Below are 14,938 nucleotides of genomic sequence, written 5' to 3' on the forward strand. Positions count from 1 at the left end.
ATATTTTTCATTTTGCTTTTTCAACTTTTTATAAGGTTTATTTTTTTAAGTAATTTACCCACAGCATGGGGTTTGAACCTACAACCCTGAGATCAAGAGTTGCATGCTCTACTGACTGAGCCAGCCAGGCACCCCTCAGGTTTTCAAGTTTTTATTAAAATCTTATACAAAAAAGTTAGACTACAATGAATCCATAAACCCACCACTTAGGTTTATCATTGTTAATATTTTGCTGTTTTTTGCTCATTTTGCATTTATGTATTATATGTATAAAATTTACATATATGACTGTATATGCATATGTATGTATATGAGCAAAATGGACATACACGTATATTCTTTTTTTACCTAAGCTATTTGAAAGTAAATTATATATATCACAGTACTCCATCCATATTTTAAGATAAATTACCACCAGCCAATGAAGGATTTTAAGTAGTGGAGTGGAATGATTGGTTGTAATTACTTGGTGATGTGGAAGATGCCTTTAAAGATGATAAGACTAGAATCAGGGTCACCAATTAAGTGATTGTTTTATTGGTCAAGGTGTGGTTGTTTTATTGGTCAAGGTGGGAGGGAATAAGGACAGGAGTGGATTTGGTAGTACTTTATAGTGAATTGGACAGAAAAAGGAAAGTTAGCTGTTTACATTCTTTAGAGAAAATCTGGAAAAGATGTGTTTGTCAATCTTTTATAGGGTTCCCTTTTCTCTCTTGCCCCTAAATGAGCTGATAATGTTGTTAATGGGGGGAAGAAGTGAACATTTCTGTACACCCCACACTCCATACCTGTTACTTAACAGGCTATGTAATTCTGCCACTCATTCTGTGGGTTATTATTATCCTTATTTTTGCAGATGAGGAAATTGAAATGCAGAATTGTGAAGTAATTTGTTCAAGATCATATTACTCTTTAAGTGGCAGATCTGAAGTTTTAACATGGGTCTTGACTGATTTACTGAGTTACTACATGGCTGTTTTCCCAATTGTGTCATGAAGTTAAAAAAAAAAAAATTAGTGATTTTTTTCTTCTAAATGTATTTGTAATTACTCTCAATCATGTAATCATTGACTTTAAGAAATTGCGTGCCCAAGAGTGCTAGGTTTGCTAAAGGACGGATACTTTATCTATGAATTGAAGAGTCAGCAGCACCTACCAACTAGCTTTCTCTTTGATGGTTATTGCTAGATGATGAGTGCTAGTCTGTTCAGTTTTCATGTCTTATAATTTCAGCACATTTTCTGTGATGGAATTTTATTTTAAAATATATTTATGATTCAAACATAATCCCAATGGTTTTATGGCAGTTAGAAGTTTTAAACCAAAAGATTCCTAAACTGGAGCAAATAAGCGACAAGTTGGAATACTTCAAAGTGAAGATAAATGAGGATAAAATACATTGCTTTTTTTTTTTTCTTTTAAATTAGATAAGCTGTCCAAGATGAAACAGTAGCATTAAAGCTGGTGTGAAGCAAATTGTCTCTTGACTTTTTGATCCGTTTTTTTTCCTTTGAAGCTATAAGAAAATAAATCACGTGGCCCTTAAAGACCAAAAATGTGCTTTTTAAAAGGGACATCTTGATTCACTTGAAAATAGTAAACTCTCAATGTGTAATACTTCCAACCTCAAACAGTCAGTGTGAAACAGGCATTATACAACTTAAGTTCTCATATGGCATTCCCTAGAGAAGTACTTGAAAAGAGAATTGCTTATCAAGCTATATCAGTTAAGATACCAAACCCCACAATATCTGTGGCTAAAACTAACAGATTTATTTATTGTTCATGTTTCATATCCCTAGTGGGACAGCCAGAAGCTCTACTTCTCCACTGTTTGTCCTCACTGACCACTGTTGTTTTCTCTGACAGAGGAAAAAAGGCAATTGGTTTCTCTGACAGGGGAAAAGAGATAGGCAATTATGCACTGACTTTTAAAGCTACTAAATAGTGCCACTTCCTTTTCTTTCATTGGCTGAAATAAGTCACATGCCCACACCTAACTTTAGAGATGGTGGTGAAGTGTAATCTTGCCATATGCATGGAATGAGAACTAGAATACTGGGCACAACTGTAATGGTTCACACATAAGCCTTGTGAGGAACATAGAGAATTTTGTGTGGTTGATTAGCAGAATCTTTTTTTGTTTTGTTTTGTTTGTTTGTTAAAGATAGTACCTCTGAAGTAAGAACTACTGTGATGAATTAAGGCTCTTGATGCTAAAAGGTAAATGAGGTAGGTAACCTCATTGAAAATGTCCAATAGTTACTTGACTAGAGTGGTCAGTTTGTTCATCCTGGGCTTGCTTTTCCTTGTGTTCTGTTCTTTATAATCATTGATATATTAAAGAAAATTTGCTCTATTGATAACATGAAAAGTATCAATTATTATTATGAAAAACATGTGTTGAATAATGGTGCCAAAGCAATGGTCTGAAAAATCACTAGGGTGGTAATTGGTATTAGTATGTTAATAAAGTATCACTTATTTCGTGTTACATAGACGTGCACTTGACATGCATATTTTTTTTTGAACAAATTTTTAATGTTTGTTATTGAGAGACAGAGCATGAGCAGGGGAGGGGCAGAGAGAGAGGAGGAGACACAGAACCTGAAGCAGGCTCCAGACTCCCAGCTGTCAGCACAGTGCCCAAGGTGGGGCTTGAACTCACCGCGAGACCATGACCTGAGCTGAAGTTGAACGCTTAACCAACTGAGCCACCCAGGTACCTCCAGACATGCATATTTTTTTTGGAAAATATGCTACCTGAGGCAGTACAGATGAGTAATCATATTGAAGTTCAACATCTTCAATTTGATCTTCTAAAAATTTGTGAAGAGATTGGTGTGCCTGGGTGGCTCAGTCAGTTGAACATCCAGCTCTAGGTTTCGGCTCAGATCATGATCATAGTTCATGAGTTCGAGCCCTACGTCAGGTTCTGTGCTGGGGAGCCTGCTTGGAACTCTCTGCCTCTCCCTCTCTCTCTGTCCTTTCCCTTCTCTCTCTCTCTCTCTCTCTCTCTCTCTCTCTCTCAAAATAATAAATAAAAACTTAAATAAAAATGTGTGAAGACATTGATTATATATAGACCTACGTACATACGTGAAGAAGCTTTCTCTAGGCAAAGCTATAAATCAGTAGCTTTGACAAACTTGTATGGGTGTATTCCTCTTTGTTAGTAGTGTAAACAAGGTAAACAGTTTCTTTACAAGGCGTATATTTTTAAAAATTGTAAAATTTACATAATACAAAGTTTACCATTTTAACCATTTTTAAGTGTAGTTCAGTGACATAAGTACATTCATATTGTTGTGCAACCATCACTACCATCACCTCCAGAACCTTTTTTCAACTTCTAAAACTAAAACTCTATACCCATTAAACAATAACTATCAATTCTCCTCTCCTCCCAGTCCCTGGCAACCACCATTCTACTTTTTGTTTTTATGAATATCACTACTCTACGTACTTCATATTGAGTGGAATCATACACTGTCCTTTTGTGACTGGCTTATATCACCTAGCATGTGATATAACCCTTTCTTTAGGGTTCCTCGGTGTTGTAGCATGTGTCAGAATATCCTTTCTTTTTAAGAGTATTTTGTTGTATGTATATACTAAATTATTTTTTTAATATTTACTTTATGAGAGTGAGAGTGAGCATGTGCGCAGGGGAAGGACAGAGAAAGAGGGAGAGAATCCCAAGCAGGCTCTGTCCTGTCAGCACAGAGCCCAGTGGGGGGCTAACCATGAGATCATGACCTGAGCTGAAATCAAGAGTTGGACACTTAAGGGGTGCCTGGGCAGCTCAGTTGGTTAAACGTCTGACTTTGGCTCAGATCATGATCTCAACGGTTTGTGGGTTTGAGCCCCATGTCAGGCTCTGTGCTGACAGCTCAGAGCCTGGAGCCTATTTCACATTCTGTGTCTTCCTTTCTCTTCGCCCCTCCCCTGCTCATTCTCTCTCTCAGTCTCTCTCTCTCTCTCTCTCTCTCTCTCTCTCTCAAAAATAAACATTTAAAAAAGAAAAGAGTTGGACCCTTAACCAACTAAGCCACCTAGGCACCCCTACACTAAATTATTTTTAATCCATTCATCCCATCTGTGGGTTTCTTCTGCCTTTTGGCTAATGTGAATAATGCTGCTCTAAACATTGGTGAACAAATATCTAGTCAGATCCTGCTTTCAGTTCTTCTAAATATATATCCAGAAGTAGAATTGCTAGATCATTTGGTAATTGTATTTCTAATTTTTTTTTTTTTTGTTTATGAATTGTCACACTGTTTTCCATAGCATCTACACTATTGTACATTCCCACTAGTGGTTCCATTTTCTTCACATCCTTGCTAGCACTTGCTCCTTCCTCCCTCCCTCCCTCCCTCCCTTCCTTCCTTCCTTCCTTCCTTCCCCTTTCTAATGAGTATGATGTATCTTTTGGTTTTGACTTGCATTTCCCTGATAATTAGTGATGTGTTGAACAGTGGTTCATATGTTTATTGGCCTTTTGTGTATCTCCCTTTGAGAAATGTCTGTTAAGTCATTTTCTCATTTAAAAAAATATTTTAAATGTTTATTTTTGAGAGAGAGAGGCAGAGAGAGACAGAGGAGCTGAAACAGGCTCTGTGCTTAAACCCACGAACTTTGAGATCACGACCTGAGCCAAAGTTGATCGCTTAACTGACTAAGCCACCCAGGTGCCCCTATATTCTGGATATCCCTTGTCAGATATGTAATTTGCAAATACTTTCTCCAGCCAATTTCTTTTTCTCACTGAATTCTATTCCATTGTATGGCTCCACCACAGTTTACCAGTTGACCTATAGAAGGACATCTTGGTTACTTTCAGTTTTGGGCAATAATGAATAAAGCTGTGATAAATAATCCTTGTGCAGATTTTTGTGTAGACATATGCTTTCATTTCAATTGGGTAAATAACTCATAGCACAGTTGCTGGATTGTATGTTAAGTTTTGTAAGAAACTGCCAAACTGTGCTATAAAGTGGCTGTGCCGTTTGCATTCCCACTAGCATGAATGAGACTTCTTGTTGCTCCACATGCTTGTCAGTATTTGGGTGTTGTCAGTTTTTTGGATTTTAGCCATTCTAATAGGTGCATAGTGGCATCTCATTGTTTGAATTCAATTCCCTAATGAAATATGTTGAACAACTTTTCATATGATTATTTGCCATCTATATATCTTCTTTGGTGAGGTATCTATTCAGATCTTTTGCATACTTTAAAACTGGACCATTTTTTTTGTTGAATTTGGAGAGTTCTTTGTATGTTTAATGTTTATTTTTGACAGAGACAGAGCATGAGTGGGGGAGGGGCTGAGAGAGAGGGAGACACAGAATCTGAAGCAGGCTCCAGGGTTTATGCTGTCAGCACAAAGCCTGATGCGGGGCTCAAACCCACAAACTGTGAGATAATGACCTGAGCCAAAGTTGGATGCTCAATCCAATGGAGCCACCCAGGCACCCCTTTGTATGTTTTAGATTCAAATTCTTCATCAGATATGTGTTTTACAAATACTTTCTTCCAGTCTGTGCTTGTCTTTTTATTGTCTTAAAGCATCTTTTGCAGAGCAGAAGCTGTTAATTTTTAAAAAGTCCAACTCATCTATTTTTTCTTTCATGGATTTTGCTTTTAGTGCTGTATCTAAAAACTCAAAAGCAAACCAAGGTGCCTAGAGTTCTATGTTAATTTCTAGAAGCTTGATAGTTTTGCTTCTTCCATTTAGGTCTATGATCCAGTTTCAGTTAATTTTTGTGAACAGTGTAAGGTTAGTGGGTGGATAACTTTTTCTGTATGTGGATATGTTGCAGTTCCACTTAATAGAAAGATTACCTTTTTTCCATTGGATTGTCTTTGCTCCTATCTCAAAGATTGGTTGATTATATTAGAGTAGTCTATTTCTGGGCTACTTATTGGTATGTTCTATTGATCTATTTGCTTATTCTTCTACCAGTGCCATGCTATCTTGATTAGTGATGTGTGTAATGAATCTGAAATCAGTGTTTAGTCCTCTTACTTTGTTATTCTTTTTCAGTATTATGTGGACTATTTGGGGTCTTTTGTCTTTCTTTTTAAAAAAGGATTTTTTAAAAATGTTTATTTTTTTTTTTTTTTTATTTATTTTTGGACAGAGAGAGACAGAGCATGAACGGGGGAGGGGCAGAGAGAGAGGGAGACACAGAATCGGAAACAGGCTCCAGGCTCCGAGCCATCAGCCCAGAGCCTGACACGGGGCTCGAACTCACGGACCGCGAGATCGTGACCTGGCTGAAGTCGGACGCTTAACCGACTGCGCCACCCAGGCGCCCCAAAAATGTTTATTTTTGAGAGAGAGAGAGAGCGTGTTTGTGCAGGTGAGCACGAGTGGGGGAGGGCAGAGAGAAAGAGAAGGATACATAGAATCCAAAGCAGGCTTCAGGCTCAGAGCTGTCAGCACAGAGCCTGACATGGGCTCGAACCCAAAAGTCATGAGATCATGACCTGAGCTGAAGTCAGATGCTTAACCGACTAAGTCATCCAGGTGTCCTGTGTCTTTTGTCTTGCTTTCCACATGAATTTAGAATTCGCTTGCCAATATCCATGAAATAACTTGATGGAATTTTGATTTGTTGTGTTGGATGTGTACATCAAGTTGGAGAATTGATGCCTTAACAGTATTGAGTCTTTCTATCCATGAACATGGAATGTACCTTCATTTATTTAGATATGTTGTGATCTTTCATCAGTTTTCTGGTTTTATTCATATAGATCTCATATGTATTTTGTTAGATTTACCCCTAAATATTTATTTTTTGATGCTAATGCAAATGTATTGCATTTTAAATATCAAATTCCAGTTATTCATTGCTAGTTGTATAAGAAGGCAGTTGGTTTTATGTATTAACATATCCCACAAATTGCTATTTAATTACTTTTTAGCTCTAGGTTGTTTTTTGATAATTCTTTGGGATTTTTCTTTACAGACAACGTTGTCCTCTGTAAACTAGGACAGTGTTATATTTTGTATCCCAATATGTATACTTACTATTTCATTTTATTGTCTTATTGCCATTAGCTAAGACTTCCAATCCAGTGTTAAATAGGAGTAGCGAGAGGGGATATCCTGCCTTTTTCCCAGTCTTGGGAATAGTTACCTTTAAGTATGTTAGTTGTAGATTTCATGTATGTGTTCTTTATGAGTTTTGGAAGTTCCCCTCTGTTCCTAGTTTGATGAGAGTTTGTAGTATGCATGGGTGTTGGATTTTGTCAGATTTTTTTTATGTGACAGTATGATCACATGATTTTTCTTTTTTAGCATGTTGATGTACTGGATTACATCAGTTGATTTTCAAATACTGATCCATTCTTGCATACCTGGAATAAATCCCATTTGGTCATGATATATAAATCTTTTTATACATTGTTGGATTCAGTGTGTGAATATTTTGTTGAGGATTTTTGCATGTGTTCATAAGAGATCATGGTCTATAGTTTTCCTTTTTTTAATGTGTGTGTGTGTGTCTTTCCCCCTTTGTGTTGGTATTAAGATAATGGTGATCTCATAGAATATGTTAAAACATGTTCCCTTGCTTTTGTTTTCTGGAAAAGGTTGTAGAGAATAGCACTGTCTAGGCCTGGTGTTTGCTTTTTTTTTTTTTTTGGAATGTCATTAATTACTGATTCAATTTCTTTAACAGCTATAGGCCTAGTCAGGTTATGTCTCCTTGTGTGAGTTTTAGTAGTTTGTGTTTTTCAAATAATTAGTTTATTTCATCTAAGTTATTACATTTTTGGGCACAGAGGTATTTATAATATTTTTTATTATCCCTTTATTTTTAAATTTTTTAATGTTTATTTTTTAAATTTTTTATTATTATTTTTTTAATTTTTTTTTTTAACGTTTATTTATTTTTGAAACAGAGACAGAGCATGAATGGGGGAGGGGCAGAGAGAGAGGGAGACACAGAATCTGAAACAGGCTCCAGGCTCTGAGCCATCAGCACAGAGCCTGACTTGGGGCTTGAACTCACGAACCGCGAGATCCTGGCCTGAGCCGAAGTCGGACACTTAACCGACTGAGCCACCCAGGCGCCCCTAATGTTTATTTTTGAGACAGAGAGAGAGAGAGAGAGAGAGAGAGAGACAGACAGACACACGGAGCATGAGTGGAGGAGGGGCAGAGAGAGAGGGAGACACAGAATCAGAAGCAGGCCCTAGGCTCTGAGCTATCAGCACAGAGCCTGACATGGGGCTCAACCCATGAACTGTGAGATCATGACCTGAGCCGAAGTTGGACACTTAACCAACTGAGCCATCCAGGCGCCCCAGCTGAGCCACCCAGGCGCCCCTATTTTTTATGGTCTCTTTAATATCTGTGGTGTCAATAGTGATGACACCTCTTTTGTTTTTGATACTGGTAACTTTTGTCTTCTCTCTTTTTTCTTGGTTAGCCTGGCCAGAGACTTATCAGTTCCTCTGATCTTTTTAAAGAACAGGTTTTGGTTTTGTTGATTTTTTTTTTTAACCAACTTCCTGTTTATAATTTCATTGATTTCTGCTGTAATTTTTATTATTTTTTCTTCTGTTTGCCTTAGTTTTATATTGCACTTTTCTAGTTCTTTTTCTTAAAAACTTGGATTATGGAATTTTGACTTTCTTTGTAATGTATGGGTTCAATGTTGTAAGTTTCTAAACACCCTATTTGCTGCATCCCACAGATTTTGAAAAGCTGTATTTTCATTTTCATTTAGTTCAAAATATTTTAAAATTTCTCTGAGACTTCTTTGACCCATAATTTATTTAGAGGTGTATTACTTAATCTCCAAATAATGAGGATTTTCCAGTTTTCTGTTATTGGTTTCTAGTTTAACTCCTTTTTTGACTACTGGCATACATTGTGTGATTTCTCTTTTAAATTTGTTAAGGTGTGTTTTATGGCTCAGAATGTGGCCTATCTTGGTGAATGTTCCATGTGAGCTTAGAAGGATGTGTATGCTGCTGTTGTTGGATGAAGTATTCTGTAAATGTCAATTAAATCCATTTGATTGATGGTGCTCTTCAGTTCAACTGTATCCTTACTGATATTCTGCTGGCTGGCTCTGTCAGTTACTGTTAGAAGAGTGTTGAAGTTTCCAACTACAATAAGGAATTTGTCTTCCTTGTAGCTCTCCTTGTAGCTCTTTGTAGCTCTTTGGATTTTTGCAGCATATGTTTTGCTATGCTCTTAGGCATATATACTTTAAGGAATGTTAATGTCGTCTTAGAAAATTGACCCTTTCTTATGATATAATACCCCTTTTTATTCCTGATAATTTTTTAAAAGTAATCTCTACACTCCATGTGAGGCTCAACTCATGACCCTGAGATCAAGAGTCTTTACCAATTAAGTCAGCCACATGCCCCTATTCCTGATAATTTTCCTTGTTCTGAAGTCTAGTTTGTCTGAGATTAATATTGCTATTGCAGTAAGATTTGATTACTGTTAGCATGGTATGTCTTTCTCCATGTCTTCAACTTAAGAAATATATTTATTTATTTTGAGACAGCAGGGGAGGGGCAGAAGGTGGGAGGGGGGAGAGAGAGAATCCCAAGAAGACTCCGTCCTGTCAGCACAGAGCCTGACTCAGGGCTTGATCCCATGAACCCTTAGATCATGACCTGAGCCAAAATCAAGAGTTGAATGCTTATCCGATTGAGCCACCCAGGTGCCCTATCCATCTCTTTACTTTTAATCTGTCTGTGTCTCTGTATTTAAAATGGGTTTCCCTTAGGCAACATATAGTTGGTTCTTGGTTTTTTTAATCCACTCTGTCACATTTCCTCTTTCAGTTGGTATATTTATACCATTCCTAAAGTGATTATTGATATAGTTAGTGTTAATATCTACCATGTATATTTTTTCTGCTTTCTTTTTTTTTGAGGGGTGGTTTTTGCCTTGTTTTCTAAGAGTCCTTTATATATTCTAGATATTAGTGTTTTATCTGCTTTGTATGTTGTATTTATTATTTCTGATATTTCCTTTATTTTAGTTCATAGTACCTTCTGTTGTTCTGAAGTTATTTTTCTTTTCATGGTTTGTAGGTACTGTGCCATGTGTGTTAGTTAAGAAAACTTTTCCATCCAGTATATTTGATTTCAGTAATTTATATCCAAAACTGTGTGTGTGTGTGTGTGTGTGTGTGTGTGTGTGTGTGTGAGAGAGAGAGAGAGAGAGAGAGAGAGAGAGACGGAGGGAGGGACACGGAGGCAGAATCCATTTGGAATTCTTTGGTAGATGATTTAACTATACAGGATTCAAACATTTTTCTTCCATGAAAGGCTAGCCAGTTTTTTCAGTAATATTTATTAAATAGTCCATCCTTTAACCACTAATATGAAATTGCACTTTAATTGTATAATAGATTTACAAATCTATATTATCTGTTTTTGTACTCTGATCTGTACTGTTTATATGATACGTGTCTGTGCCTGTGCTACTACCATATTTTAATTACTGTAGCATATTAGTTGGCAAGGCATATCCTACCTTCTAGTTGTTTTTCAAAACATTCTTAGTTATTTTTGTGAATTGTTTCTTCCCAATGAGAATCATCTAATTACATAAAAATTCGGTTAGAATTATTATATTTAACTTGTAGATTAATAATTGACATCTTTATGGTGAATTTGCTTCCAATTATTTACAAGACATTCTAAAGTACAGCAACTAAATTTCTTCCTTTAATGCATTTTAAACCAGTAGAATTACTCTTTATTGGCCAGTATAACTCAAGGATTTGACCTTCTTAAATGTGAACTTTTCATATATTAATTGTGTTTTGTAATATAATTACTTTTATCACTATGACATCTATGTTTCTTATTCTCTTTATTTTCACCTCATTTATATTTATTTTGATAACCTGTTGTTATAAACTTGGGTATATTTATTTCTTTTTACATTTTCTATCATGCCCTCCAGTTTCTTCATTATCATCCTCCAAAACCTTGCCCACATTCTCCTTTTACTCCTCAGTTTCATTCCAAAGTCTGTTTATGTAAGCATAATTACCCTTATCCTTCTTGCACAAATCTTTCCTTCATCTGTTAGATGACTCTCAAAGGATTAGTTTGAGTTTTTGGCTTGAGTTGTGTCCAGAGGCACAACTGCTATTAGTCTGTGCTCCAAGTTCCACCTGACTTAGAAGAATGGGAAAAAAGATAACTGTAAGCAGGAGAAGGAGATTATTAATTTTTGCTCACCTGACCAGTGGAACACTTTAAGATAATATTAAGTCCTGTAGGTAAAGATTGGAAATTTTGTGATAAATCTGAATTAGAATTGAGGAACTTATTTATGAGTAGATTATAAACTATTTTCACTGTTACTTCCACTGAACTTAACCAGAGCATTTGTAGTATCCTTGATTTTCCTTTCACTCCACATGTTTTCCGAGAATATTAAAATGGTCGCTTGACCCTTCATCTTTATTTTTTCCATTAACAGTTAGTTCTTGCTTGCTTCTGTCTAGTGAGTACAATATGATGACAGTTTAAGTTTTCGCTATTGATTCAAGATCTTGAAAAGCTTCAAGATCATTAACTTGAAGGTGATTGACCCAAATGCCAACATATTTGAAATCTGAGATAATTATTGTGACATAGAAAATGTGTACACATTTTTATTTTAATGTTTCAGTTAGAATTCTTAGTAACATTTTCTTACGATTTAATACTTCTTTATGGAACTAAACACTTTCTGATTTAATGTGAATTTGGATTAATTCAATTTCCAGTAAATTGACAATTAAAAATTGGTTTATTCAGAAGGTTAAGGATTTGATTCCTTAATAATTTCTATAAGATTAAGAATTTAACTTTGTCTAGAAGTTGAACAGATCATTTCTGATCTTTTGAAGTTACTGGTTCAATTTTAATGTTTATAACATCATCTTCAATTATTTGTAGGGATGTTTTCATTCTCTATAGTTGGACACAAACTATCCCAATACTCAGTTGCTTAAAACAAAAACAGTCATTTGTTTTGCTCACAAATCTGCATTTTAGGCAGGGTTTGGCAGGCATGTTTGTCTGTGTTCCATGTGGTGTCTGCTAGGATTCTCAAATTGGGCTAGAGGATCATTCACATAGCTGGCAAAGTGACATTGATTATTGATTTTTCCTGACGTGGATCTCTCTGTGGGCACCTTGGACTTCCTTACAACATGGTGGGTGGGTTCCAAGAGTGAATATCCCAAGAAGTCATGTTCTAAGAGACAGGAAATGAAAACTACTAGTTTTTTAAGGCCTGGGTCTGGAAACACACATATTTTCACTTCTGTATTATATTGACCAAGCAGTCACAGGGTTCAGATTCTAGGAATAGGGAACCTGCAGCTCTTGGTGGGAGGGAGGAGAGTCAAAGAAATTTGGAGTCGTGTTGTCTTTCTTTCGTTCGTTCGTTCATTCGTTCGTTCATTTATTTATTTTGAGAGAGAGCTTGTATGTGCACACACGAGCTGGGAAGAGACAGAGGGGGAGAGAGAGAAAATCCCAGGGAGGCTCTGTGCTAACCAACTGGGGCTCTATCCCAAGAGCCATGAGAGCATGACTTTAGCCAAAATCAAGTGTCTGATGCTTAACCCACTGAGCCACCCAGGCACCTCATGGTGCCATGTTTTCAAAGTGCTACAAGGGTTATGGGAATTTTACTATTCTTAGTTGATAAAGTTAATTTGTTTCAAAGGGAGAATAGTGTTAGTACTTTGAATCAGTAATGTTTATTCTTATTTAGATATTTTCCAATGCAACTGGTTTCTTTTTATCTTTTCACCATTAAGGCTTTTTGAAGAGTATATTTTAAAGTAATAAAAACAGTATTTGCAAGATCTATGTGAGAAAATTACAAAACTCCAACCAAAGAAATCAAAGATCCTAGTAAATATATATGGACAGGAAGACTCAATAATGTTAAGATGCCAGTTCTTCCCAACTTAATTGGTGGATTCAGCACAATCCCAGTCAAAACCTCAGCAAGCTATATTGTGAGTATCAAGAAACTGATTCTAAGCTTATATAGAAAGACAAAAGACCTCAAATATTCAGTGTAATAGTGAAGAAGAATAACAAAGTTATAGGTCTGATCCTGACTTTAGTGATCAAGACAGTGTGGAACTGGTGAAGAATAGACCAATAGATCAATGGATAGAATTGATAACACAAATTTCAACATTTCAACACAAATAGATTACTGATCTTTGAGATAGGAGCAAAGACAATCCAAAGGAAAAAATAATCTTTTTATTAAGTGGAACTGCAACATGTCCACATAATCTACCCACTGATCTTACACCATTCACAAAAATTAACTCAAATGGATCATAGACCTACATGGAAGAAGCATAACTATCAAGCTTCTAGAAGATAACATAAAACTCTAGGTACCTTGGTTTGCTTTTGAGTTTTTAAATACAGCACTAAAAGCAAAATCCATTAAAGAAAAAATAGATGAGCTGGACTTTATTAAAATTAATGATCATGACTTGAGCTGAAATCAAGGAGTTGGATGCTTAACTGACTGAGCCACCTGGGTACCCTTAATTTTTTTCTTACAATATATAGATTTAGTTAAAAGGATTCAGAATGTTTTTATTGTCATGTTATTCTCTTAACGATTTCCAGAGTAAATAGATTTTTTTTTTCTGAGAGAGAGAGAGAGAGAGATGCATACAGGGGAGGGGCAGATAGAGAGGGAAAGAGAGAATCCCAGTCAGGCTCCACACCCAGCGGGGCTAGATCTTATGACCATGAGATCATGACCTGAGCTGAAATCCAGTCCCAGCTGTTCCCCCTGCCCCCAGAGTAAATAGATTTTTGAAAGTGCTAATTATACTACTTTAATTTAACAACCAGAACATATATTTTAACTATTTGTATAAAAATGTAAAATAATTTCCATTTAGATGTATTTCGTGAATATGTATTTCTGAGCAGGGTATTTAAAGTAATAGCTAATTATTAATTTTGGGAAATAACTGACATTTAAAAAAGTATATGTTCATAAAGCAAAAAAATCTTCTCTATTATCAGTTAATAATTATGCTATTAGTAGGTGGATTTTCTATAAAGCTGTGTATACCATAGCTGTTGAAAGTTGAACATGAAGTTTTGCATCAGGAATTAGTATTTATGTTGTGTCAGAATTATGGTGATTATACTTTATTTGAAAAAGAAAGAACTCAATACTGTATATTCTATTGGTTTTGAAGTTTGAGTCACAATTGTAGGTGCTAACTTTCGAAAAAGAAATCTACATTGGATGGCTTAATATTTTGGAAAAATCTCAAATGCTAACTTGTCACAATCAGTGACAGCTCTGACATTCATTAGTATAAACTACAGTGTGTACATGAAATTAAAAAAACCTGTTTTAGGTAATTTCTTTCAGGTGAGGTTGGGATGATGCTAATATAAAGGAATTAGATTTGGTGCCCATTATATTTCTGAGTTAATATTTCTATTTTAACTATTTAGAATTTCTTCAGTTCTGTGAATGGGATATGGGACTAGACTAATAACTAGTTAACTAATAAACCAAACTGTTAGTTAACATGATCATACCAATCATTTCTATTTAAATTACTTTTGTTTTGAAATTAAAATGAAGAAACTTTTTATTTGTTAACATGATATAATTTTACGGTCACTTTAGGCCATTAAGAATATGATTGAGATTTTTCTTTTTCTTTCTGATGCCATCATTTAAGAATCAGTATTCCAGAAGAGTTGATACAGCTTTGCATTTTTCTTCCTGGTAGTGACAAACCAGCTACTATAGACTCACAGTGTTCAGTACTTGTCATTGACAGCCTTTCTGTGACAGAGAGTCTATAGACTGACATAAAGTGCAGCCTGTTGTGAACTCCTAAGTGAGTCTGCCAGAAACTCAGCAGATAGAACTAATTGGGGA

The 14,938-nt window shown here is 35.7% G+C and overlaps 1 protein-coding gene across 2 annotated transcripts in view; it reads left to right on the top strand.

Moving 5' to 3' along the window:
• NDUFS4 (NADH:ubiquinone oxidoreductase subunit S4) overlaps positions 1-14,938 on the top strand; it is a 112,634-nt gene that overhangs the window by 24,726 nt on the left and 72,970 nt on the right. The window lies entirely within an intron of this gene.

Source organism: Panthera pardus, unplaced genomic scaffold (genome assembly GCF_024362965.1).
Source record: "Panthera pardus isolate Hobbes unplaced genomic scaffold, ASM2436296v1 HiC_scaffold_2, whole genome shotgun sequence".
NCBI classification, from domain to species: domain Eukaryota; kingdom Metazoa; phylum Chordata; class Mammalia; order Carnivora; family Felidae; genus Panthera; species Panthera pardus.